Raw genomic sequence first — 27,277 nt, forward strand, 5'->3', positions numbered from 1 at the left:
GACAGGGTGAAAAGAGGGGCCGGTGGGGGGTTCAGGGATCAGACTCTCAATCGGGCCCAACCTTACCTGGCCAGAGGGTCTCAGGAGGCCTCAGGCTTGGAGTTGGGGCAAGCGCCGCGTCCTCGATGGCAATGGACAGTACTGGCCAGTCCCTAGAAATGAGCTGGCCCGACCCTGACAGCTGCTGGCCACCGGCACTGTTTACTCTCTGCCTGTTGTCCCCGTGACAGGCCTTCCAAGAACTGCGATCAATGCGGGCCTGGCTGCCCGCAGCCCGGCTCCCTGCAGCCTGGCTCGCTGCTGCCCAGGTTGAGCTGCGGAGGGCCAGGCTAGGAGGTACCCGGGTCCGGCTGCGGCGTCTGCCGGGATGATGAGCAGACAGCGCCAGCCTGCACATCCGCACCCCGAAGCCGAGTGGGTCCGTCTTGGTGCAAGGGAACGCACATGTGACCCTGACTCACTCGCCTGAAGAATTCACCCTGCAGCCTGGTCAGGGAGCATCTGGGCCTGCGGACTGAGCAACGTGGGGGGTGTTGGAGAGAAGCCAGGTACCCCTCACAACACAGCCCCCGGGCGTCCAATGAGACAGCTGGCCCAGGACACAGCCTCCCCGGTGCCTGGATGAGAGGCTAGAGGTGAGGGGGTTGCCTATTCTGACGCAAGTGACCCAAATCCCACCCTGCACTCAGGGGGGCTGAGGCAGGAGGTGGACTTTAAGTTTGAGGCCAGCCTGAGCTACACAGCAAAAACAAAAATGAAATATAAATAAACAAAAGCAAGCCTCCCAAGTTGCCCAGCTAAATAAATACATCACGGTGAGTCAGATAAAGGACGCATTGATTTTTTTTTCTTTTTTTTTTTTTTTTGTGTGTTAAATGTATCTCAAATATTTCGTCGGACGTACTTGCAGTAAGAATTATTTATCCTGCTGGGCAGTGGTGGCGCACACCTTTAATCCCAGCACTCGGGAGGCAGAGGCAGGTGGATCTCTGAGTTCATGGCTAGCCTGGTCTTAACAGAGCAAATTCCAGGGCAGCCAGGGCTACCCAGAGAAACCCCATCTTGGAAAACGGAACAAAACAAACAAATTATTTATCCAAAACTCCAATTTAACTGGGCATTCTCTAATTGTTATTTATCACTAATATTGGTAATTATCTTACAGATTTATTTATTTATTATAAAACCTGGCACCAAAACTGAACGCTATTCCCGGCCTCTGACCAAAGGTTTCTGTCATCAACTTCAGCTGCCCCAGAGAAGAGAACACCCATAACCTCCAGGTCAACACCTCACCTGTCCTGGGAAGCCCTAGTCCAAGATGCCAGGTGTATATTGATCAACTCATGCAACTGTGGAGGAAAAAACAAAAAAAGGGGGCTGAGGAAACCGTGGCACAGAGAGGGAATGGCACTCAGCTAACGTCACACAGCCAGAATCAGAGCGGCGTCTACACGAACGGAGGAAGGCAGATCCCCGCGATGAGCGGCTTGGATTCTTACTGTCTCTTCCTTAAGGACCTGGGGGTGTGGTACAGGTGGGACAGAGAGCCTGCCTAGCACGCTCAGTGCCCTGGGTTCCATCCCCGACACCATATAAACAATTGGTTTATCCTCAGAGACACACTGAGGGCAGCCTGGGCTACATGAGACCCTGCCTCAAAATTTTAAATAAATAAGTGATAAAAGACAGGAAAGATGCGCACTCGGGGGTGAAGACGAATGACCCACTCTGCAAATATCACATACAAATGACATGTGAATGCACGAAAGGGGGTCGGACGAGGAGCCCTTGCTGCAAAGACGAGGACCCGGGTTGTGTCCCCAGCACCCAGTGGGGGTGGTCATATTTCATTCAGCCGCCGTGATAAAAACCGCTTCAACCAAAAGCAACTTAGGGGAGAAAAGGGTGTATGGCACCTTGCAGGCTCAGCCTGTCAAGGAGGGAAGCCAAGGCCAGGACGCTGAAGCAGAAACCAGGAAAGAACGCCGCTTACTGGCTCATTGGCAAGGTCCCGCTTAGCGACCTTCAAACCTGCCTAGGGCCGGCACCGCCCACAGTGGACTGCACCCTCCTATATCAATCATCAATCAAGACAATCCCTCACAGACATGACCCCAAGCCAGTGTCATCCTCAGAGTAAAGACAACTGAAGGTCACTAGGCCAAGCACCTAGAACCCCAGGGCTGGGGATGGGTGGGTGCTGAGACAGGAGGATGGCAGCTGCTTGCTAGCTACCAACCTAAATCCAGGTTCAGTGAGGGACCCTGCCTCAAGGGATAAATCCAGGTTCAGTGAGGGACCCTGCCTCAAGGGATAAATCCAGGTTCAGTGAGGGACCCTGCCTCAAGAGATAAATCCAGGGGGCTGGAGAGATGGCTCAGCAGTTAAGAGCACTGGCTGCTCTTCCACAGGACCCGGGTTCAATTCCCAGCACCCACAAGGCAGCTCACACCTGTCTGTAACTCCAGTTCCAGGGGAGCCTCACACAGACATACATGCAGACAAAACACCAATGCACACAAAATAAAAATAAATAATTTTTAAAAAAAGAGAGAGAGAGATAAATCCAGGTTCAGTGAGGGACCCTGCCTCAAGGGATAAGGCACAGAGTGATGGCTCAGCACGCCCCATGTCCTCCTCTGGTACCTGCACATACATATACATGGCACACACATGCACACACGCACACTTAAATTAGTGCCGGGTGGCGGTGGCGCACGCCTTTAATCCCAGCACTCGGGAGGCAGAGGCAGGCGGATCTCTGTGAGTTCGAGGCCAGCCTGGGCTACAGAGTGAGATCCAGGAAAGGCGCAAAGCTACACAGAGAAACCCTGTCTCGAAAAACCAGAAAATTAATTAATTAATTAGTTAGTTAGTTAATTAGTTAAATAAAAAATAAATGTGTTAAAAGCAACTAGAGGCCACACTTAGCTGGTGGAGGGGGCACCCTGCTTGGAACTCATTATCAGCGTCTCCAGCTGTATGTACCCACACCAGTGTTTCTCCCTCGGGGATGCTGGGTGTTCCCTAGAGATACTTCTGTCTGTCCTGACAGAGAGATTCCCCCTACACCTGGTGGGGATCCCACAAGCAAGTGTCACCCAGCCCCCAGGGCCAACGAATGGTGTGATGGCGGGAACTGAGATCTCCACCCAGGAAAGTCCTGCGTCCCTCTGCTTTGTCGAGAGACACTCATGCGCCTGTTCTGGAGGACCCCGCTAAGGGAGCCTCAGGCTAGAAGTCACCCAAATGTCCCTCGGTAGCGGAATGAGGGTCATCTGCAATCCCAGGACTTGGGAGGGTACGACAGGAGGATCACTGTGAGTTCCAAGCCAGGCTGGGCTACAAAGTGAGACCCTGTCTCAAAAAAAAAAAAAAAAAAAAAAAAAAGTCAGCCAACCAACCAGGAGCCTGGTTGGGTAGATGGTGGTATCCCTGCACACAAAGTGTTGTTCTCTATGTACAAACACTGAATCCTCAAAATTATACACAGGAGCCAGGAAGACTCTGAAACTCTCATGCACGGAGTGGAGGAGCTAAGTTGACTGACAGATAGATATCCCATGTTCATGGACAGCCACACTCAGTATCATCAAGGCATCGGCTCTTCCCAACTTGGTCTGCAGACTCAAGGGACTGTCAATCAAAATCCAAAGTTCCGCACACAGAGAGACACAAGACCTAGAAAGACTCATGCTCAGCTGAGGGAGAACCATCAGACTTCCAGCCACTAAGGAGCTACAGTGACGTAGTCCGCATGGCGGAGGAAGGACAGAGCTCAGAGCCCAGCAAAGGGCAGTCTGCATGCAAGTGATGGGGCTTTGACGAAAGAAAAGGCATAGAGAGGGAGAAGAGACCGTAGTCATTCAAAAGATGGCGCTGATGGACAGTCCACATCCACACACAGCAACAGCCAGACCGAGACCTGCCAGCCTTCACCCCAATCAACTCAAAATGGACAGAACGGTATACTGCGCTGTGCAAGACCCTTTTCAGCTTCCTAGGCGAGAACAGGAAGCTGCCTGGACGACCAGGGATGCCGTGGTGATGGTCCAGACCCAACTCCAAAGACAGGGTCAATGAAAGAGATGACTGCTGAACGTGACGTCATTACATTAAAAAGCTTGAGGGCTGGAGAGATGGTTCCTCAGTGAGGACGTTCTTGCAGAAGACCCAAGTTTGGTTCCCAGTACCCACGTTGGGCAGCTGTAACTCTAGCTCCAGGCTAGAGTGACTCTCTTCAGGCCTCCAGGGACACTGCACTCGCGTGCATATTCTCACATAGACACATAAATGAAAGTTAATCAAACTTTCGAAACAAATCGGGAAAATTACAATTTTCTGCTCTGCAAAGACCATGCCAAGGGAAGAAGAGACCTGGAGAAAACAACTGTAAGACAATCCACCTAGCCAGGCGGTGGTGGCCCACGCCTTTAATCCCAGCACTCTGGAGGCAGAGCCAGGCGGATCTCTGTGAGTTCGAGGCCAGCCTGGACTACAGAGTGAAATCCAGGCCAGGCTCCAAAGCTACACAGAGAAACCCTGTCTCGAAAAACAACAACAAAAAGACATCCAGCTGATAAAAGGAAGTGGAGCCTCATGGTGGGGAAGAGGTGCGGGGGGGGGGGGGGGGGCACAGTGCAGGCCTTAAGGGTTACAGCTTGACCTCAGGTGTATGTGAGGAGCCACCACAAGCTCTCACTACTGTACTGAGTTGACCCTGAGGCTTTATCTTCCCCCTCCATGACAGACAGTGCCCTCCACGCCGGACTGTATCCCCTGAGCTGGGACCCAGGAGAAATCCTTCATCCCTTACGGTGTTTCTGTCACCGAGACAAGGAAAAGTTATAATAGTCACCACACCTGCAGCTCTAGCTGTAGACGGAGATGCTGAGGCTCAGGGAGGTGACGGGATTGGCTCTGTAAGGATGGCAGTCGAGATTTGAACCCAGAGCAAGTCTGACTCCAGAGCCACGTTCTAAACCCCAAGATTCCTGTTCCCGCCCGCAGGGGAGCATGGGAACACAGTCAGCACCCCTACCTCTTCAGGGCTCTCTGCCTAGATGCCAGACCCACACAGCCACACAGATCACAAAGCGGGGGTGCAGGGAGGGGTGGTGAGGGGCTTAACCATGAGGGCAGGGCAGGTGGGTTACAAAGCCACAGCCTCAGGGTGCTCGCTGGGTGCCCACGGCTAATGCCAGGAGCTCCGGCGGCCGCCTTTCATCTCTGCAGAAAACGGATGTGGCTTTCAGGGCCCCCCTGAGAGCCCAGGGGTTGGACAGAAGGCTTTCTCAGGAAAAAAAGAAAAAGGAAGGCTCACGGGGGCAGGCGTCTCCACAGTCACACAGGTGACACCTGACACTCCTCACCACGTCGCTCCCTGACAAGCACCTTCAAAGGACGGCGGTGGGCCAGCTTGCTGGCTTTTGTCCGCATGTCACTCATACACACGGGGGAACGATCTTTTTCCTGCGCACTGCGAGTTATTTTGGTTTGAAGCAGCCCGACCCAGCGTAAACCCAAGAGAGAGAGAGAGAGAGAGAGAGAGAGAGAGAGAGAGAGAGAGAGAGAGAGAGATGAGAAACGCGGCAAGGGCCATCCCCAGCAGAAGCGGACACGGTGGCATGTGGGCCAGAGCAACATGAGAAGTGACCTTGACCGTGACAGTCTTCGTGAGGTCACACGGGGACAGTGGACGGCGTGGCGGTGGGTGGGATGGGCCCAGGGAGATGTTAGGCACGGGGAGTCTTCGGGCCACTTTTACACCCAGAGAGCCACACCTGTTAGGCTAGAGGGGTCAGGGGGAGCAGTCTCAGGTCCCTTCCCACTGTGCTGAAGCTTTGCCAGGGACCAGGACACAAAGACTATAGAGTCACTGCTCTGGGGTCCCCATGGAAAGGGGTGCGTAAAACCCCGGCGGCCAGGGGAACTGCGATCTGGTGTGACCCCCACCCCACCTCTGTCCCCCTGTCACCTAGGACAGACGGCAGCCATGTATTTCTCCTTCTCGCCATTATAGAAATTCTGATCATACAGCATGGAATGGCTAAGAGTTTCCAGAATCTTCCATGGGAGACTGGGGCAGGGAATTTGGGGCTCTGTTTCTGGCTACAGACGATATTGATTTAATTTTTTAAAAGCTTTAATACATAAAGGACCCAGGTATACGCCTGTGGCCATGTTACAGAGACAAAGACAGGGGCCTCGGGGAAGATTCAAACCTGCCTGGTCACCTCCAAGCAGGTGGCTTTCAGTTGCCATCACAGAAATGGGTGTTGGCTCTAAACTTTCATTATTTCAGAAACTCAACAAGAAAGGAAAAAACCTCCCCTCCCAGAGGCCACTGAAAAATACCCTGAAAGTCTCTGATTGTCCTAGTCTGGGTCATGTGACTTCCTCTTGAGCCAATGGCTGTGGGCCCGGAATGGCTGTGGGAATGACAGATCCCCTACCTCTTGGGGTTAAGTCACGGAACTGATGGAGATGTGGGACGCATGACGGCCGCTCCGAGGAGTGGGGGTGACGTGGAGGACACACCAAGGCGCATCTGCCATTTGCTGGCCCCAAACTGCACAGGACCTGCCCACCTCACCAGGTAGACGTCCCCAAGCCCATGACCCGGGAAGGTGCCTCACGAGGCTTAGGCTAGCCACAAACAGAACCGCACACTGAGGGCTCAGTGGGTCCTCCATGAGGGGGCAACCCCACCATCCCGAATTCCATCCCGTCCCATCCCACGGGGGGACGAGCTGGGGCTCAGAGAGGCACAGGGCCATTCGGAGAACGCACAGCTTGTCCAGTCAGAGTTGGAGCGAACCTGACGCCAGGGGACTCATCAGCCACTGCTCGTAACCCACATATTGACCCCCACGACTCTGAGAATAAACCCTTGAAGTGGGGGAATCAAGTTCCCTAGAGAGGCAGGAGACTTCTCTGCTGAAATAGGAGGTGGCCAGCACACTGTGAGTCCACACTCACGTGTAGCCAAGCTCTATACTCGCATGTTAGGCTTGAGACTTCCAGGTCTCACCCCAGGGACACTGACTTAGGAGGTTTTGAAAGGGCCCTGAATGAACTGATTCCCAAACAGCAAAGATGCGCAGGTCCAAGAAACTTTAATCCCAGAACGGGAAGCGGTGGGGGGAGGGGGGGAAGGGGCAGAGGCAGACAGATCTCCAAATTCAGGCCAGCCTGGTCTACAGAGTGAGTTCTAGGACAGCCAGGGCTACACAGAGAAACCTTGTTTCAAAAAAACAAAACGAACCTCAGCCAGGAAATTAATGAACAAAAAAAAAAAAAAAAAAGTAGTTCTCATTTGGTAATATCACCAGACGGACATTTAGTAAAAATAAACAGAAAGTCTCTCGCACACAGGGGTGAATGACCTCTGATCTTCGAGCTTCTTCTCCCAGCCCCCCAACCGCCCCACTCATTGGCTCCCGGAGCATGTGTTTACACACGCTTTCCAACAGGGCAGAGTCGAGAGATTGTGTAAGAAGATGGTATTCAGGTAACATAACCAACAATATTTATTCCCTGGTTGAGTTCTGGCACTTGGGTCACTCGAGGCTGCAGAATTCACCAGGAAACAATCTTATCCAATATGAACACTCTTCTTTTGTTTGTTTTTCAACACAGGGCTTCTCGGTCGCCCTGGCTGTCCTGGATCTCGCTCTGTAGCCCAGGCTGGCCTCAAACTCACAGAGATCCACCTGCCTCTGCCTCCCGAGTGCTGGGATTAATTGCTAGAATTTAAGATATATGCCATAACCGCCCAGAATCCAGTCTCTTTTGTCTTTTTGTTTTTTGTTTTGTTTTTGGACAAAGGGTCTCCCACTAAGCCTGAAGCCCACCTATCTGGTCAGAGTCCCTGGACTCCTCCCATTTCCACACCCCCAGGCCTGCGATGATAGGAATGTCTTGGTTTTTATACGAATGTTGGGGACCTCGACTCAGATCTGAACGCTTGTGTGGCAGGACCTGTCATACCGAGCCATCCCCCGGAGCCCTCTGCCTTGACTTTGGAGTGAGGTCCCTCCCTGAGTCCAGCCTGCACGTTCGAAGCCTGTCTCCAGTGCCATCAGGGCTGAGCTGGCCATTCTGGGAAGACGCGTCCCTGACCATCTTGCCTGGAGCCTACCTGATGCCAGTGTGGCGGGCACCTGACATAATGCTACAAAATCTTAAAAATGGTCCTCAACAGTCCGGATGGTTCAGAGGGGACCGTGAGACACACACCCCCTCCCAGCAGCAAATCTACAGCTCAGAATGCCACCACGAATCACCATTCCAGAATGACCACGATGCCAATATGCTGGGGCGCCACCAAGTACCCTGGACCGCCCCACCCCCCACCCCAGCTACTTATCAGGGGATCTCACGATCGAGACAGCAGCAGGTACGGAGCCTGCCTCCAGCACCACAGTCAAGGCCGATGGGAGGTGTATGCCACCACCTTGTAGATGGCGGTCCGACTATACCAGCTTTACCCCGCCCCAAGGGAAGGAGGTTCTCCGGGCTCAACAGCGTGGGACAGACACCTTGTTCTGGCAGGGCCTGGAGCATCACCAGACTTCACGCATGCAGGCCTGTATAAATGCTTGCTCTCGCTGGCTGGATGCCTCGGGCAATGGTGGATTTTTTTTTTTTTTAATTCTTTCCCTTTTTCACAAACCCCTAAGTAAATAATAAATGGCAGAAGGAAACAGAAAGTATATATTTGAATGTGGAGAGGCCTCCCCCCGCCCCTCCCCGTCTGCTGGGCAGGAAACGTGCCTCGTGCCTGTCCCGACATCCTTGGTAGGGATGCATCGGTCCGCTGCATCCTTCAGCTCCCCAGAGGTCATACGAGTCATGGGCAAGTGGACAGCAGAGTCCTTGACCGGCCCCTTCGCCCACCCCAGGCTCTGGGCCCCAGCACCCTCTACCCCTCCTCCTCCTCCATCCCCCTAACTTCTGCAGACACTGTTCCCTTCTGTCCAGGATAAAAACCAGCCCTGTCAGAGCCAGGCTGCTCATCGTCCCAGCCATATCCTCCCAGTGGGGACCCAGCCACACCAAGCTCCCTTTCCCTCCCTAGAACTACAGGCATGTCCCCCTCACCCCAGGACCTTTGCCCATGCTGATTCCCTTAACTACTGGTCACTCCAGGAGTCCCTCCCTGACACCAAGACTCAATGTGATCACAGTTAAGCTCTTCTTTCCCAGCTCAGGTCCTCCCAAGCCCTCAGCAGGGTGTGCAGTTTCCAAATGTGTGAATATTTGAGTCACGTCCTTCCTCTCTTCAGGGATTTTTATTTCTCAACACCACGGAGACCCACAGCACCGTGAGGGCAGAGAACGAGTCCACTTCGATCCCCCAGGGGCATCCCTGGTACTTGGCTGGCTGCCTAGCACTGGGGAGATGCAAAGTGAAGCCTGCCCGCCCCCGTCACCAGGTGAAGGGGTGACGTCATCCCTGCCAAGCCCCTCCCACTCGGCTTGCTCCAGGCTGAGCTGGGCAAGCGGCTTCCTATGACGTCACTTTATCTACTGCCGGGCGCTGTATTCATGAGCCCCAGATAAATATTTAATCACAGTAAGACAAGCGAGCCCGTCCTCCAGGGTGGCCTTGTACGCACACTCCTCTGACCTAGCTGTGAGTCTGCGTATATGTGTGTGATACCCATTGGGCTCCCTTTGGGGGCTCCCTCGTGTGCAGTTACATGAGGGAGCCCCCCCCCAAAGAAACACACACCAACCCAGGCGGAAAAGCCGCTTGACAACTGTGTCCATTGCTGAGGCAGGGGAGTGCCCGCCCACTGCCCCCTGGGGAACACAGCAGGATCGACCAGCCCGGCCACCACTTACAAAGTACCCACTGTGTGCCAGTCACTCCACTGTCCCCAAGCAAAGGTCAGTTCACAGCGGAGGGAACAGGCCCGGAGTGGCACACACCTACCTCCACAACCAGGTTGTCGACCACCAGGCCTCCAGCCCTCCTAACACAGAACAAGGCAAGGGACATTGGGGTGGACATCTAAAAGCGAAGCCTCAAAGAGGCCTGGGTCCTGGCCTGGGGTGGGGGGCCGAAGAAGGGGGCCACCAGGGTGATGGGCACAAGACAAAGGACAGCCACAGTCGCTCATCCAAAGACTGGACCAGAACTGGCGGCCTCACGGGACAGAGCGGGAAGAGGAAGTGGACAGGGCCACAGAGAGCGGTCCTCCAGGCCTCGCTCCAGGGTGGCACTTCCTCCTCCATAGCCAGAGCCCGGTCACCATGGACCTTCTGTGCCGTGGACGATCTCTCCCAAATCCCGCCACGGCCTGGGCCTGCCTCCCTCCCTGCCCCAAATCCCGGAATCTTCTCCGGCTCCTCTTTGTCCCCAATGGCTGGAACAGAAATAGAAATAGACGAGAGCGGAGGAGCTTCAGGCTACACCATGCCGGCATCCTGGGGTGGCGTGTGTGCGTGTGTGCATGTGTGTGTGTGTGCACGTACACCCACGTGTGGATGCGTGTGCTCGTGGGTGTGGATACATGCGTGCGAGGATGAACACAGATTTGGAAGGGCAGGAGAGCAAGAGAAGGCTGGGAGTCATCTGCCCATTAGATGGGGGAAACCGAGGCAAAAGCAAGCGGCCTCTCTGGAAGGAGATGGTACCCACGGTCAGCGTTTCAAGGGCCTGGCTCTCTCCCCCACATCCCCTTCCCCAGGAGTCCCCGGCCTGATTAAGGGTCGTCAGGGTTCCCGTCTCCTTTTGCCAACAGCGTGCCCAGAGTAGGGCACACACGGCACATTTTTGGGAACGGGTCCCAATTCCAGAATGGAACTGGGTCCTCCCTCCCCTCCCCGCACAGAGGAGAGGCCTCTCCAGCTAGTGGGGGGGGAGGGGGGGCTCCAGCTAGTGTGTGCAAGTGTGTGTGGGGGGGGTGGGGGGGAGTCGTCACCTGTAAGGATACCGTGAAATGTCCCTCAGGCCCCACCCTCTCGAGCACCTTCCATCTGGCATGGGACCTGAGATTCGAGAATCACCCTGTCTCGGTGTCTGTGCCTCTGGGTCTGTGTGTCTGTCGCTGTCTGTCTTGTGTGTGTGTGTGTGTGTGTGTGTGTGTGTGTGTGTGTGTGTCCCTCCTCATGTGTTTATGTGTCTTTGTCTCTCCTGTCCCCCTCCCCAGCCATGGGGGGGTGGGGCGGGTGGAGGCAAAAAGAAAAAAAAAATCCCAAGATCCCCAATTTAAAGTCAAGTCGATGCTGCCGGCTACCCTTCCCCACCGCTTCATAATCAAACTTGTGAGGGGCGGATGGGCGGGGGCGCGCGGCGAGGCTCCTCGGAGAGGGTACAATCAGACAATTTTTAAGATCGTGGAGTATTAGACCGGTCCCAACTGGGTTTACTAATCAAACAGCCAAATCCTTCATAACCAGCCAATCCCTACAGGGCAATTAAATCCTTCCCCTTTAAAACACTTGCCACGCTGTCTGGGGACGGAAAGAAAAATTTGCAAAATTCATTTGATAAATTAGCCAGGGAAAGGAAAAAGAAAAGAGGGAATCAAGCTTTGTTCTTTTCATTTTTTTTAATTATGGAATTCACAATGCCTGAATAATGTTTAATAAGAACTATGAAAATTCCTAACAGTATTACAACACAACACAAAAGAATTAACCTGGTTACCGTGAAAAATTGCATATTTAATTAAGAACAGAGAGTTCAAAACTATCCAGAGATTTTCAAAGTGCGGTTGCCTGAGGGGCCAAATTACATGCTTCCAGGGCTGCTAACGGAGTCGGTGCGTTCAGTCATTACCCAGGCGTCCCCATTAAGTGACTCTGGGCAGATGACATCAAATTCATTTCCAAAGCGCCAGGAACTGAAGCATTCACTTGGGTAGTTTAAGGGAAATCAACCACCCTGCTGGTGCAATCAGACCCCTTGTTGATAAAGGCAATAATTAAAGAATAATGTTAATTAGCTGCTTTTATTTGAAGAGAAGTGTGGTAGTTGGAGGCTTTCCAGGCTGGTGAGGTGGGAGTCGCGCTTTCTCTAAGAGGAGAGGGGCTGCTGTGGGCCTGGGGGCCGCTGAGGCCCGCAGGACGGAGCTGCGGGGTGAGGGGGAGGCTAAGGCAGGGCCGGCGAGTCCAGTCCTGGGGTGGGGGGTGAGGGCCGGGCAGTGAGGGCCGGGAGTGAGGGCCTGGGAGTGAGGGCCTGGGAGTGAGGGCCTGGGAGTGAGGGCCGGGCAGTGAGGCCTGGGCAGTGAGGCCTGGGCAGTGAGGGCCGGGCAGTGAGGGCCGGGCAGTGAGGCCTGGGCAGTGAGGCGGCAGTGAGGCCGGAGTGAGGGCGGGAGTGAGGGCCGGGAGTGAGGGCCGGCAGTGAGGGCCTCACTCCCGGGAGTGAGGGCCGGGAGTGAGGGCCGGGAGTGAGGGCCGGGGAGTGAGGGCCGGGAGTGAGGCCTGGGCAGTGAGGGCCGGGCAGTGAGGGCCGGGGGTGAGGGCCGGGCAGTGAGGGCCGGGCAGTGAGGGCCGGGGGTGAGGCCGGGCAGTGAGGGCCGGGAGTGAGGCCTGGGCAGTGAGGGCCGGGCAGTGAGGGCCGGGGGTGAGGGCCGGGGAGTGAGGGCCGGAGTGAGGGCCTGGGAGTGAGGGCCGGGGAGTGAGGGCCGGAGTGAGGGCCTGGGAGTGAGGCCCGGGGAGTGAGGGCCGGAGTGAGGGCCGGGGAGTGAGGGCCGGAGTGAGGGCCGGAGTGAGGGCCGGAGTGAGGGCCGGGGAGTGAGGCCGGGAGTGAGGGCCGGAGTGAGGCCTGGGAGTGAGGGCCGGGGAGTGAGGGCGGGGGTGAGGGCCGGGGGTGAGGGCCGGGGGTGAGGCCGGGGTGAGGGCCGGGGTGAGGGCCGGGGTGAGGCCGGGGGTGAGGGCCGGGGGTGAGGGCCGGGAGTGAGGGCCGGGCAGTGAGGGCCGGGAGTGAGGGCCGGGCAGTGAGGGCCGGGAGTGAGGGCCGGGCAGTGAGGGCCGGGAGTGAGGGCCGGGCAGTGAGGGCCGGGCAGTGAGGGCCGGGGGTGAGGGCCTGGGAGTGAGGGCCGGGAGTGAGGGCCTGGGAGTGAAGAGAGGCAGAGCCCGAGCTCTGCCTTACTCCATCACTGCCACGACTGACACACTCACTCCATCCCTACCTCCTGTCACACCCATTCCCTCACACAACCTCCTGTCACACCCATTCCCTCACACACATTCTCCTGTCACACCCGTTCCCCTCACACACACTCTCCGGTCACACTCATTCACCTCACACTCATTCATGTCACACACATTCACCTCACACTCTGTCACACTCATTCCCCTCACACACTCTCCTGTCACACAAATTCCCCTCACACACACTCTCCGGTCACACTCATTCCCCTCACACTCTCCGGTCACACTCATTCCCCTCACACACACTCTCCTGTCACACCCATTCCCCTCACACACACTCTCCTGTCACACACATTCCCCTCACACACACTCTGCGGTCACACTCATTCCCCTCACACACACTCTCCTGTCACACCCATTCCCCTCACACACACTCTCCTGTCACACTCATTCCCCTCACACACACTCTGCGGTCACACTCATTCCCCTCACACACACTCTCCTGTCACACTCATTCCCCTCACTCTGTCACACACATTCCCCTCACACACACTCTCCTGTCACACACATTTCCCTCACACACACTCTCCGGTCACACTCATTCCCCTCACACTCTCCGGTCACACTCATTCCCCTCACACACCTCAACCTCCTGTCACACTCATTCCCCTCACTCTGTCACACTCATTCCCCTCACACACAACCTCCTGTCACACTCATTCCCCTCACTCTGTCACACTCATTCCCCTCACTCTGTCACACTCATTCCCCTCACTCTGTCACACTCATTCCCCTCACACACACTCTCCTGTCACACACATTCCCCTCACACACACTCTCCTGTCACACTCCCTACCTGGCTACTCCCTGGGGCTCCCAGTCACCCCACAAACCCTCTAACACACTCCCCGCCTCCCTCGGCCACCGTCTGTCATCTGTCGCGCTGGACCCGAGTCGCATGGCTCACACCCCCCAGCCTTCCTAGAGAAAGCATCTTTGCCAAGGATGGCGGCCACCGCAGCGCCCGCCAGGTTCCTCGCGTGACCCACATCCCTCTCGTGGGGTGTGTGTGGCGTCCCGACCTCTCCTCCTGGACCCCTGCTGACCACTGCTGGAGACCCAAGCTGACAGGCGCGACAACCGCTGTCCAGACCCAATGATCAAAGCCCAATCTCCACCTGGCCGCTGTGTGGGGAGAAGAAACCACCGGGTGGGCCACGTGGCCCAGAGGTGAGACGTCACCTCTAACCGACCCTCACCAGCGGGGGTCACCTCTAACCGACCCTCACCAGCGGGGGTCACCTCTAACCGACCCTCACCAGCTGGGTCCCAGCTGTCACGGCGTGGTGACGGCCACTTGACTGGGCTCTGTCCTCATCCCTGACCGACAGGCCCTGTGGGTCTCGCCCTCACCACTCCCACAAGGCTCAGGCCGGCCTCGTCCACCCAGGGCATCTGGACAGGACGTGAGGGGGCATCATCGGGGCCTCTGAGGCAGGGGGTCTGCCCTCCTTGGGATCCCCACCTTAGCAGCTAGGCTGGTGGCGGGTAACGGGGGCCTCGGTCTCTCCTGCTCCCCACATTCCAGAAGCCTCCGCACAGCCCTGCCCAGCTCTGCAGGATTCGTTTCCGGGGCCGAGGCCCTCAAAGTAGGCCACAGGCCGTGGGGACCAACTCCCCCCATCCGGGAGGCTGTGCAGGACTTCCTCGGAGGGGCCGGCCAGGCGGCTTGGAGAGGCTCCAGGCTGCTGGCCTGAGGGGCCGGGCCCAGTGGCCTCAGCTGGTGAGGGACAGGAAACGGGCAGCCATGTCCCCGGACTCCCGCTATAGGACATCCTAAGCCCATGGGGGGCCCACTGGCGGGAATTCTGGCCCCGGCTCCCACGCCTGCCCAGCATCTCTGTCTCCTGGGGGGGTCACCCGCGCGTGCTCCCATCCGACGCCACACAACCTGGCTTTAGGAGAGGAGCGCTGGGCACACATAGCCACTTCCCAGTCAGACCAGTGAGCAAGCCTGGGGGTGCAGACTCTGCGCTCAGACTGCCTGGCTCCGCTGTGCGGCGTGGGGCAAGTCACTTGACCTCTCTGAGCATCGGCGACCTCTTCCAAAGACGGGAGGTTAACGATGGCTAGCTACATCGTAGTGTGGTGGTGGGAATAAAATCATCCAGGTGGGGGTACTGAGGAAGCACTAAGGGTTTATCTACTCATTAAATCCAAATAAGGAAAACAAAAGCTAATATCTGGGGGGGCTGGCAAGATGGCTCAAAGACTAAAGGTGCTTGCCACTAAGCCCTACGACCTGAGTTCAATTCCCAGGACCCACAGGGTAGCATAAGAGAGCTGAGCCCCTGCAAGTTGTCCTCTGACCTCTCTGCATGCATACTCAAGTGCACGCACGTGTACACACACACACACACACACACACACACACACACATGTGCATGCACACATACACACTTATGAACAAATGTAACTTAAAATATTTATTTGTACACGTTTTCAAATACTAAATTTTTCCCAGCACTCCCTCCCTTCATCTGGGGCGATGCACCTGCCCATTTTCCAGACAGTCTACCGTGAGGCCAGAAAAAGCAAAAATCACCACGGAATTGCCATCGTGGATCCCCGGCGTGTGCGACGTCAGGGGCCGCACCAGCGACAAGAGAAGTCCAAGCTTGAAGGAGACTGGCATCCCCGGGGGAGGCAGGCTCAACCAGGAGCCCATTATTTTGGGTTACCTTTTCACGACCGTGACCAAACACCGGCAGGCGACCTCGGGGCCAAGGGGTTTGTCTCAGCTCATGGTTCCGGAGGGTTCTGTTGGCCCCACGCGACTACAGACCATCACGGCTGTGGGCACGTGTGGTGGAAGAACTTCACAGAACCATGGACGGGAAGTGAGCGGGGGGCAAGATACCCACAAGGACCAGGCCCTGAGGGCGGTGGTGGTGCGCGCCTTTAATCCCAGCACTCGGGAGGCAGAGCCAGGCGGATCTCTGTGAGTTCGAGGCCAGCCTGGGCTACAGAGTGAGATCCGGGACAGGCTCCAAAGCTACACAGAGAAACCCTGTCTCGGAAAAACAAACAAACAAACAAACAAAAAGATAGTCATTAGCTAACAATGGGCTGACCCACAAGTTGCAGGTTCCATGGTCAAAGTCTACTCCAGGACAGGCTCCAAAGCTACACGGAGAAACCCTGTCTCGGGGTCGGGGGAGGGGGGGCGGAGGGGGGGGGGACCAGTCCCTGGAGACCCATTTCTGCAAGCCGCCAGAGGGAAAGGGTGGGTCAACAGGGCTGGAGTGGGAGACGGAGAGCATGGCATGGTGGGGGAGGGGCATCAATATGCCAGGGGTATGAGGCAGGGGGATCTGGCCTGTGGCCAGAGAGTGGAAAGTGCAAGGAACGTTGTTCAAGATCAGGTAAAGAAGAGAAGCCAGGGGCCCGAGGAGGGCTCCGTGTTAGAGAATGTGCAAGAATGGGGGCGTGAAGGAGTTAAACAGTGGTCAACCCGAGCCGGATTTGATAAGTTAAAATGAATATGGCAGGGCTGGGGAGATGGCTGCTCAGCGGTTAGGAGCACTGGCTGCTCTTCCAGAGGACCCAGGTTCAATTCCCAGCACCCACCTGGTGCTTCACAACCATCTGTAATGAGATCTGCTGCCCTCTGCTGGTGTGCAGGCAGAACACTGTATACGTAATACATAAACCTTTTGAAAAAATATGGTAAACCCTATGTAACTGTGAAGAAAACCAAGAAATAAGGGGGCGGGGGTCATTAAACTAAAGTGCTACACTAGAAAATACTCAGGAAAACAGTAAAAGAAAGGGGAAGAAAACAGACACCAGACACTTGGGAAACTGAAAGAAAGATGGCGAGCACAATTTCCGCTACATCAGAAACACACTAAGTATAAGTGGATGAAACAATCCAATCAAAAGGCAGAGGATCCGAGGCCAGATTAAAACTGCACATTGTCTGCAGTGGACACTTTGTCAAAGATACAAACGGACTCCAAGTAGAAGCCTCCACATAGAGGTATCAAGTAGCGGCTGGAGAGACGGCTCAGTGGTTAAAACTGTTCTTGCAGAGGACCCGAGCACGGTACTAGCACCCATATGGAAGCTCACACTTGCCGATAAGTCTAGCTCTGGGGGAGGGGGTCCAGCACCCTCTTCTGGCATCCAAGGGGAACTGCATGTATATCACACACACACACACACACACACACACACACACACACACACATTTAAAAAGATGTATCAATAGGAGACAGAATAGACTTTTTAAAAAAATGTAACATTGCTAGAGAATGAACTATCACTCGGAAGGCATAGCTGTTATAAGCTTACAGGCACCTAATAAAAACATCTAAACACACAAAGCAAAGTGCCGAAAATGAGAGAAATAGACAGCACAACAAAATGGCTGGAGACTTCAAGGCAGGAGTCACAAGCCCAACAACGCTACAAACCCTGAGGTCAGAAAGTGGCGTGTGGAGGCTGAACAGTCACGTCTGAGGACTCTGCCTCAAAAGCTGGGGGACCCAAAAAGCTGGTTCTTTTTCTCCTCCTCCTCCTCCTCCTCCTCCTCCTCCTCCTCCTCCTCCTCCTCCTTCTCTCTCTCTCTCTCTCTCTCTCTCTCTCTCTCTCTCTCTCTCTCTCTCTCTCTCTCTCTCTCTCTCTCTCTTCAAAATAGGGTTTCACTGGGTAGCCCAGGCTGTCCTGGAACTCACTCTGTAGACCAGGCCGGCCTCGAACTCACCGATCCGCCCGCCTCTTACCCGATCTATAAACACTCCACTGGCTGGGAAGCCAAAGGTAGCCCAAGAGATAAGCCAGGCGAGCAAAGTCCAGGGGAAGTGACAGGGACTCTGTCCAGTTGCCAGTAGTGGGAAATGGGAGAATGGGATGCATGGGCAGTGGGAGGTGAACCCCTTGATTGAAGGGCAGACTGACAGGAGGAGGGAGGGGGGACAGGGAGCCAATAGTTTCTGTCTTGTGGCTCTGAGTGGTCCTCGGGTGGAGGCCTAGGGGAGGAGGGTTCAACACGGTCCTCTGGAGCTAGAGACATCTTTGCCACACCCAGTCAAAAGGTGTCCATAGTGGCTGGAGAGATGGCTCAGTGGCCGAGCCCTGGCTGCTCCTGAAGAGGACCTGGGTTCGGTTCCCGGCACACACAGAAGGTTGTAGATGAGGCTGTATATTAGAAAGGCTGCAGCTCACAACCACCTGCCCCTCCAGTTCCAGAAGATTCTCACACCCTCTTCTGGTCCCCACAGGCGCCAGGCACTCTTACAGGGTGCGTATCCACACGTGCAGGTAAGACAGACGGATAAAATTAAGTCAATAAATATAAAATACAATTTTTGAGGTGTTGATCAAACAGATTGGGGGAGCTGTGTAAATAAAGCTGCCGAGTGGGTCGGTTTGGGAGAAAGAGATAACTGGGGGAGGGGAGGGGTGGATTTGACAAGTCACCCAGGGGACGAAGGGAAGAGACACTGAGAAGGAAGACCCCTGAGAAGGATCCCCAACGGAAAGGCCACCAGAGAGTGACTGGGCCTGAAAAAAACGCGAACAAGAACGTGACATCAAGAGGTGGGATGGGGACATGGGGGAGGGCGGGGGGGGGGGACATGTAGGGAGGCGGCAGCTGGAAGTAGCTGCAGGGTGGGTGGAAGACTTAGGGACATAAACAGCACACACGATGACATTCTGGAAGGTGGTTAAGGTAGAAGGGGCAGCCGGCCAGCTTCTCGGGTTTCTTGGGGACAGAAAAATGGGGCCAGCACCCCCCCAACACACACATACCTTGTGCTGTGGCTTCCTCCCTGTGACCGAATACCTAACGGGCACCTTGAAGGAGGGAGGGTTACTCTGGGTGACGAGGCACCATCCACAGCGTCAGGGAACGCACGGTAGCAGGCAGCCCCGTGTTTACAGAGGGGAGGGACCAGACTTCCACACATCTCAGGGGAAATGGGCAGGACAGACAGACATCGGAGCCGGACACTTAACCCTCAAGCCCCACGCCTATATTAAAGGGACCCACCTCCTCCCGAGGGCCCCAACTCACAGAGGTTCCCCAGTCGCTCTAAAGGGAGCCACCAGCTGGGACCAACTGTTCAAACACTGAGCCCTTCATGGGTGGACATTTCCCTTCAAACCCTTATCTCTGCACTCGGATGTGGTCCAGCCTCCCCAGGGCAGGGAGTTAGTTGCCTGTGGCTCTGAGCTCTCTTCTGCCTGCATTTTGCCTAATCAACTCCTTCTCACAGCCTGAGCATCACCTACACAGGGTGGCCTCCATCACCAGCCACCCTGAGTGGACATGGATGGACACCCCCATCTGACTTCAACAACACTTCTCTCTCTTCCATTTCCATGTCTGCGCTTCTGCATCCGTTTGTCTGGCTGACGCTTAGAGCCACCGCCCGGCCCTGGGCCCGCTCACAGCACCTAGCTAAAACACAGTGTACCATTTACGTCCAGATTCTGAACAAACACTCCAGCCAGACCGCCCGGACTCCTGGGTGATCTTGAGCTTATAGTCAGACCACTCTGGACCTCAGAGACTTCATCTATAGTCTAGGGTAACTGCACCGTCAGCCCCAAAAGACTGTGGATGTCGAATGAGAAAATGGGGCGCTGATGGTATGGGGGTGTACCAGAGCCTGGCAGGAAGGTGAGGACATCAAATTCACGGGTGTCAAGTTTGCCGGCAGTCTGGGCTGCTGCTACAGGGCTCAGCTTGGGAAGGATGGGGGATGGCGTCAGCTGTTAAACGAAAATCTGAAAAACTTTTTTAATACAGTCTACAAGTCCGTCTCCTTCCTTCTTTATCAACGACACGATTTATTGAGCGGGGAGGCCATATTGACTAAATAAATCTTGATAACGACCACAGCAGGAATCAATAGCCTGCTTATTATCAGTCCAGCCCGGAGTTTCATCTTGTGGAACACAGACAGGCCACAGGACTGGGGGGGGGGGTGTGCCATGCCGCCCCACCCTGGTGGGAGGGCGGGCTGGATGGCGGGTAGCACTCGCTATCCATCCAGACAAAGGAACGTTCTAGAGCAGTGGTTCTCAACCTTCCTAATGCTGCGACCCTTTCAGTTCCTCATGCTGTGGTGACCCCCAGCCATACGATTATTTTCGTTGCTACTTCATGACTGTAATTTTGCTACTGTTACGAATTCTAAATATCTGGGTTTTCTGATGGTCTTAGGTGACCCTCGTGAAAGGGTCATTTGGCCCTCCCACAGGGTCTCGACCCACAGGTTCAGAACCATTTGTCTGGAGTCACTGATTAGAGCTGCCCAGGCCGCTCTGGGCTGGGGTCAGGATCATTTCCTAGAGTGGACAGTAGTAGGAAGTTATTTGCAGAGGCCGGGGACTTGGCTCAGTTGGCACAGTGCTTGCCTGGGGTACCCAAAGCTCCGGGTTCCATACCCCAGCACCGCATAAACCGTGGGGTGGTGTGCACATCTGTAATTCCCACACTGGGGAGGAAGAGGCAGGAAGATCAGGAGTTAAGGGTCATCCTTGGCTACATAGCGAGTTTGGAAACAGCCTAGGCCATAGGAGACTGTTTCGAAAAGGAGCGGGGGGGGGGGGGGGGGGGGCCGCCCGCAGAGAGGTAAATGTGGGGAAGCAGGGGGGGGCCTGAGCAGGGATGGGGGGGACAGTGGGCTCAGCCCTGCACAGGCACCCCTGGCCATACTGGATCCAAGGCTCACTCACAGAGGCCAGCAGGTCCTGGGCAATAATCCTGGCAATGCCACTTGTGGGAAATACGGCACTGGACTTGGCATAATAAAATGGGAACCGACAGGGGCTTTGGATGCACAGAGCAGTGTGAGCCAAGGGCTCTCACGTCCGTCTGGCTCGCATAAAGACACAAGAGCCACCCAGCTGCATGGGCACTCCAAGAGCATGCATGCTCTTACCTCCCGAAGCCAAGGGACCCTCCTCTCAACGCCCCGCTTCTGGCTCTCAGCGGGCCAAGCAGGACAAAGAGGCTGATTATGTTGGGTTAGAGGAGGCCATGGGGCACCCGTGCGTCACAGGAACTTAAGTGACGCCTCCCATCTGACGCCAGAGCAGCCACCCCCACCCAGAGACCTGGCACTTCGGAGCGGATTCAGAGGCCCCAAAGAGAGAGAGACACGGGAGCAAGAGATGCCATGGAGACGAATTTGGTTTGCTGAGGAACGAGCTGGCTCCAGGCCACGGTCAAGGCCCTCTGTGCCTTATTTCACGTCCCAAGAGGAGGGGGGCCTGAATCTAATAGATAAACCGAGGCAGAGAGGTTACCCGAGGCCTCCCTGCCCAGGTCCCAGGGCAGCTCACGCCAGATCCGTCTCCAGAATGGACTCAGTCTTTAGACTGGAGTCCCTGTCCCCATGCCCTCAGCTCCTCCTGGATCCCTCTGAGTTGTTAAGCATGGTATCTGTCCTATCCCCAGGACGCCGTCCCTAAGCGCTTTGAGTTTCCGATGGCTGAGGCTGGCAAACCTTCACGGGTGGCCCACAGCCACTGGAAATTAACTCACAGCCACATTAATTAGAAGGGGGCTGGAATTGGGGTCACCGGTTTCTAAAGCAAGACGCAGAGAGCTAAAGATAAACCAGGCTCACCACTGGCCTGAGGCCGAACCGGTTCCCATTAGCTGAGTGCTCTGTCGTTGCGACTCCCTGAGGGGAGGAGCACAGGAGGAGGAAGGAAGAAATGAATGAATGAATGAATGAATGAGCAATCGGATCAGCGGGAGCAGAGTAAGGAGTATCCCAGAAAGGATGATGGGGTTCTCTCTAAATGGGGGCTACAAAAGCAGGGGTCAGCGAGCCAAAGGAAGAGCTCCGGGAGGGAGCAGGCCAGAGGGTAAGAACAAAGGGCCTGTGGTTGGAAGGGGCTGCTGGGTACTGCCAGGAAGCAGTGACGGTACCAGAGAGAGAGAGAGAGAGAGAGAGAGAGAGAGATAGGTTCCAGACGGATGGAAGGGGAGAAAACTGAACTAACTGCACAGGGCTTGTGGACCAGGCAAGGCCAGACCACAGGGCCAGGGCACAGTGACAGCGGCAGCTCCCTCAGGATCTGATGGACACCTTCAAGGGCATTTCCCGGCAGTGGGAGCCCTAATCAGGTGCCCTCGCTTTCTGGTCTGCTGCCTCCAAGGAGCAGACATGAAGATGGGGAGCAAAGCAAAGGAAACGCGCTGGGCCCGTCCCAGCTCCCCCCCCCCTCCCCCCCGTGTACTGCGTGGCACCTGTGGAGGGAGGCTGAGCGGTTGGGACCTGTCGCCTTCTCTGGAGCCAGAGTCCTATACGACACGCCCTGGCACCCCTGACCAGCAGAGCCACCCACTTGCATGCCCACCTGTGGGTGGGAAAACCAAGCTTCCAAAGAGAAAGCGGTTGCCCAAGGACACACGGCTAGCACGCGGCGGAGCTGGGATTTGAACCCCCGGCAGCGCCGTGCACAGCCGTGAGATTGAAAGGGGAAGTGAGCGAAGTGGGTTAACTGGTTACAAAATGAAGTGTGTGACGGTGTAGCGACCACCCGTCCCTTGGGAGAGGAGGGGAAGCGTCCAGGCAAGCAGTTCCCACAGCACAGCTGGAATCTCTGACCCCTGGGCCTTTGCACACGCTGTTCCCGCCTTGGGGAGAGTTCCCTGACCACGGCCTTCGGATCTCTGCTTGAAGAGTCACTGTTTCCAGAAAGCCAGGTGCAGCTTGGTCCCACGCCCAACGTCCGGTGACAAGCCCAGTGTCCAGATGTGTGGATCCACCTTGCCCGTGCCTGTCACCTGGCAGGTCCCTGGCACCCAGCCTTCCTGAGAACATCTACACAATATCTGTATCCTCTAACCACATGGTTTACAAGTTATCTTAATTATGTTGCTATGCTATTATTTATATAATTACTAATTATCGTTATTAGTGTCCCCATGAGTGGTAAACACACATCTACGGAGTAAAACAATGGCAGTTATAAATTCCAGCTCTCTCTAGCGCTTCTGTGTGCTGGGCTCCCAGCACCTCAGTCTGAGGGATACTGCTGCTAGCGGCACTTTATAGATGAGCAGCCATGGCCCAGAGAGGGTAAGTAACTCAGCCCAGGCCACACAGCTCCTCAGCAGCAGACATAAGACTTGATCCCTCAACACGGCCTACCGACGACGACGCAGGTGTCCAGAGGTGCTCATGAGGGACAACAGGCACCAAATGACATGCTGCTGAGTGACGGTCCTTTCAGGGAGACCTGCCACACCAAGGAGGCTGGGGTGATCTCTGTGGTTTCCCCGGCCACAGCACCCACACCTCGGCAGCCGACTGGAGGAGCCAATCCAGCAGAGTGGCTCCCAGGGAGCCATTGGTCCTGTCCAGCTTGAGTGACGGCGGCGGCTCGCACAGTCTTAAGCACTGCTGGGCTCCAGGAGCCCCGGGCAGACAACCAACTCGCGGCACCGCGCCTGCCTGGGGATTGATTTTCTTCTGTCTTTCTTTCTAATGACAAACGTATATCCGGGAACTGCAGTTTGGTTTGGCTAGAGGATGGCAGAGGCAGGGCTGGGGGTGGGGAGGGGTCTGAGCAGGCAGCCTGGGGACCACTTTTGAAGGCAACTGGCTACTGGACTCTGTACCACACCCGTCTCTCTCCAGGGGGACCATCGGGAGCTTTGGGGGTCCCTCGAAGGAGCTTTTTCTGACGCAAGGCACCTGATAAGACAGCCAAGCAACCAGGACCAGGTAACCTTGACAGCCAGTGACCTTGACCCTCCAGCTGTCCTGTCCCTCAGTGGACCCCCAATCCTTTCCGCGTTTGCACCGGCTGTTCCCTCAGCTGGGAACGCCCTTCCTGGGTCTCACTCCCTTCCCGGCACTCAAGGACACTCATCTACAAGGAAACCAAAGAAGCTGCATTTCTGAGTTAACATCTCCCATGTTCTCAACGCCAACAGCTTTCACGAGAACACGTTCACGTCCCGACTCGTCCACAAGACAGACAGACAGATGTGTCCGTGGGCCAGACAGGGCTCCATGCTGCCACCTCCATCACCTCCGCAGGCAGCCTGCATGGTACTAGGAAAGCACACTGCAACACCCAAAAAGCCTTAAGACACAGCCTGCCAGGCCGGCAGGTTCTGGCTGCTGCTCCCACACCCTCTAAAAATACCTAGGAAGGAACGAGGCACTTACAAAGCATGATCTCACGCCCCACGCTCTGCTGAACACCGCCGTACTCCATGGAGTAGGAGAATACTAACAGTCCCACTGAAAGAGAAAGGCACAGAGAGGCTAGTCACCACTCAAGGTCACAGAGCTGTGGTGAGACGGGAGACAGGACTGGAAGCCAGGCAGGGCTTCCGTCTTAAAGCTGAGGAAACGCATTCAAACTTGAAAAGGAAAAAAATCCAGAAATGGCTCACGTATATGGCAGATATTTCACAACCAGGACGTGAGGGGGTATAACCACAGCCCCCAGGCCCATCCATGGCTATTGTTACCTCCTTTTGTGAATAAAGTTTTATTGACTTATTGAGGATGGCGGGCCACACCTCTTTGCTCTTATGGGCTACAGTCCAGACACACCCGTTAATTTTCATTGGCTAAGGCTCCATACACACTATGGAGGCAGAGTTGGATGGTGAACTAGGACCCTCAAAGTATGTGATTGTCCTTTGTGGAAGACAGTTACCACATTTGGTGGCTGACAACTGCTACCTCGGATGCATAAAGCCACCACACACCCCCCAGAAAGTTCTGAGGTCAACCCGTGGGAAAATGCAGGTCCCTAGAAACCCTGGATTAAAACCTTCGCATTAAAACACACAAGTGGCCGGATGTGGTAGCACACGCCTTTAATCCCAGCACTCGGGAGGCAGAGGCAGGCAGATCTCTGTGAGTTCAAGGCCAGCCTGGTCTACAGAGCGAGTTCCAGGACAGCCAGGGCTACACAGTGAGACCCTGTCTCAAAAAAACAAAAGCAAAACAAAATAACAACAACAAAGTCAGGCTGGGGAGATGGCTCAGAGGAACCTGAAAAGGCTTGAAGCAGCCAGGCACATTCACCACCAGAAGCAGAGAGAACACAAGAACACACACACACACATACACACACACACACACACACACACACACACACACACACACACACACGCATCCTCTTGTGGCTGGCTCTTACACAACCCGGGACCCAAACCAGGGAACAGTGCCGCACGCTTTCCGACTGGGTCCTCCCAAAGCCATGAAGATGATCCCCCACAGACACACCACAGCTCATCCCTCAGTAACGCTCTTTCCAGGAGACTCGGGGCCATGTCCATCAACCATCAGAACTCGGCATCACAATCTGACGCAAAAAAATAAGGTGGCTAGTGACTGAGGGAGACAGCTGATGCCAACCACTGGCCTTCCATGCATACCCACAGGCATCTGTACACACATATCTGCGCGCGCGCACACACATGCGCACATGCACACACACACACAACATATGCACAAATAAAACGGGGAGCTGTGAGACTTACTTGGCTGTTTTGGGGGGAGAGTGGTGATAATTAGAGACTGAGGACAAAGAAGGCCATGGGAGGCGGGGGTGGGGTGGGGGTGGGGTGGGGGTGGGGGTGAGGGGGTGGGGTGGGGGCGGGGTTCCAGGCAGAGGAAATACATGTGCAACGGCCATGGGTAGGGGGGGGGGGTCTGTGTGATAGAGGGGCAGGGTAGAGTGAGTCGGGGGCAGAGATGGGGAAGGGGGGGGTCAGGTCATATGGCAGTCACCGGAACAAAGGAATTCAGAGTTTAACGTATGTATCATAGGAAAATACCCTTCCTTTGCCAGGGAGTCAGGGAGGCTCAGCATACAATGGACTCCACCCTAAGAATTTCTTGTCTCAGAACAAAATTGCTTCAGGGACCAACAGCCCCCACCATCACCACCAACACCGGCCATAGCAGGCAGGGCTCAAGCTGGGGCTAAACCATCAGAATGGGACACCTTGAACTGGTCCAGAAGGGCCCACACCTTTCATCTCTACCTCAGTCTGCCCACACAGTGGCTCCGTCATCTGGGAGACCTGGGGTGCTGGGTAATCTCCCTCCACCCTAGAAGACGCAGGTCCCAAGGCCAGGATCAAAAGGAGGCTGGCGCAGGGTTGCCTGTGGTCCTAGCCCTTGGAAAGATGAGGCGGCAGGATCCAGAGTCTGAGGGAAGCCTGGGCTAGTCAGTCCCTAAAAAAAGAAAGGGAGAGAGGGAGGGAGGGGGGGGAGGGAGAGAGAGACAGAGAGAGAGAGAGAGAGAGAAAGAAAGAGAAAGAAAGAAAGAAAGAAAGAAAGAAAGAAAGAAAGAAAGAAAGAAAGAAAGAAAGAAAGAAAGAAAGAAAGAAAGAAAGAAAAAGAAAGAAGGAAAGAAAGAAAGACAGACAGAAAGAAAAGGTGGGTAACGACCACTTCATGCCCCGCCTGAGCCTCACCTGTCCCAGGCCCCTGCCTCAGCACCAGGTGACCAGGAACCGGTCCCCTTGGCACTTGGTCCCCTTGCAGAAAATGGCGTACAAAGAAATCCACAGTGTCTGGGCAGCCCCCCCCCCCCCCCCCCCGGCTGCCATCAACCAGGTCCAAACTTAGACCAGCCAAGGTGTTCACGTGTAAGACACCATCTGCCGGAAGAAAGGTTACCTCACAGAATGTCAAGTTTGAAGACAGAATCCTCTCTTAATGGGCAAGTTAAAAGAAAAAGGAAGAAGGACAGGCGGGGGTGGGGGAAAGCCAATTATTTTATTTGTGCGGCGTATGCGGGTACACCCCACCCCAACCCCCAGGCCACCAGCTCTGCGCAGGCCACCCAGACGCCACAGTGCTCAGTCTGCTCCTCAAACTGTCTCCATCTCCTGAAGTGGAATTCTAAGATACCGCACACACACACCCCCAACACACACACACACACACACACACACACACACACACACACACACAATCTGGGGGAGGGGTGCTCTGCTCATGCCCGGCCCTCCAACTGAAAGCCCATCTCTGAGAAGCAATTTCTAAGCAGGACTCGGGGGGCAGGGGGTGCCCAGAAATGATGGCTGGGCTCTCCGTAAATACATGCTCAACATCTGCTGCCAGCTCCTTCTGAGGGAAGGGAGAAAGGTCTC

At 55.4% G+C, this 27,277-nt stretch overlaps 1 protein-coding gene across 5 annotated transcripts in view; it reads right to left on the minus strand.

The window, feature by feature from the left end:
• Nucleotides 1-25,006, minus strand: part of Cux2 (cut like homeobox 2) — a 188,665-nt gene extending 163,659 nt beyond the window's left edge. For 2 of the 5 annotated variants that reach the window (XM_028855643.2, XM_037198680.1), the window contains exon 1: nt 24,324-25,006. The gene's annotated coding sequence lies outside the window, so the exon portion shown is untranslated. Of the gene's footprint in view, nt 1-66; nt 420-24,323 lie in introns of those variants that run through there. The other 3 variants (XM_037198682.1, XM_037198683.1, XM_037198681.1) reach the window with 2 other exon arrangements.
• Between the last annotated feature and the right edge of the window lie 2,271 nt (nt 25,007-27,277).

Source organism: Peromyscus leucopus, chromosome 23 (assembly GCF_004664715.2).
Source record: "Peromyscus leucopus breed LL Stock chromosome 23, UCI_PerLeu_2.1, whole genome shotgun sequence".
In the NCBI taxonomy this organism is placed as follows: Eukaryota; Metazoa; Chordata; class Mammalia; order Rodentia; family Cricetidae; genus Peromyscus; species Peromyscus leucopus.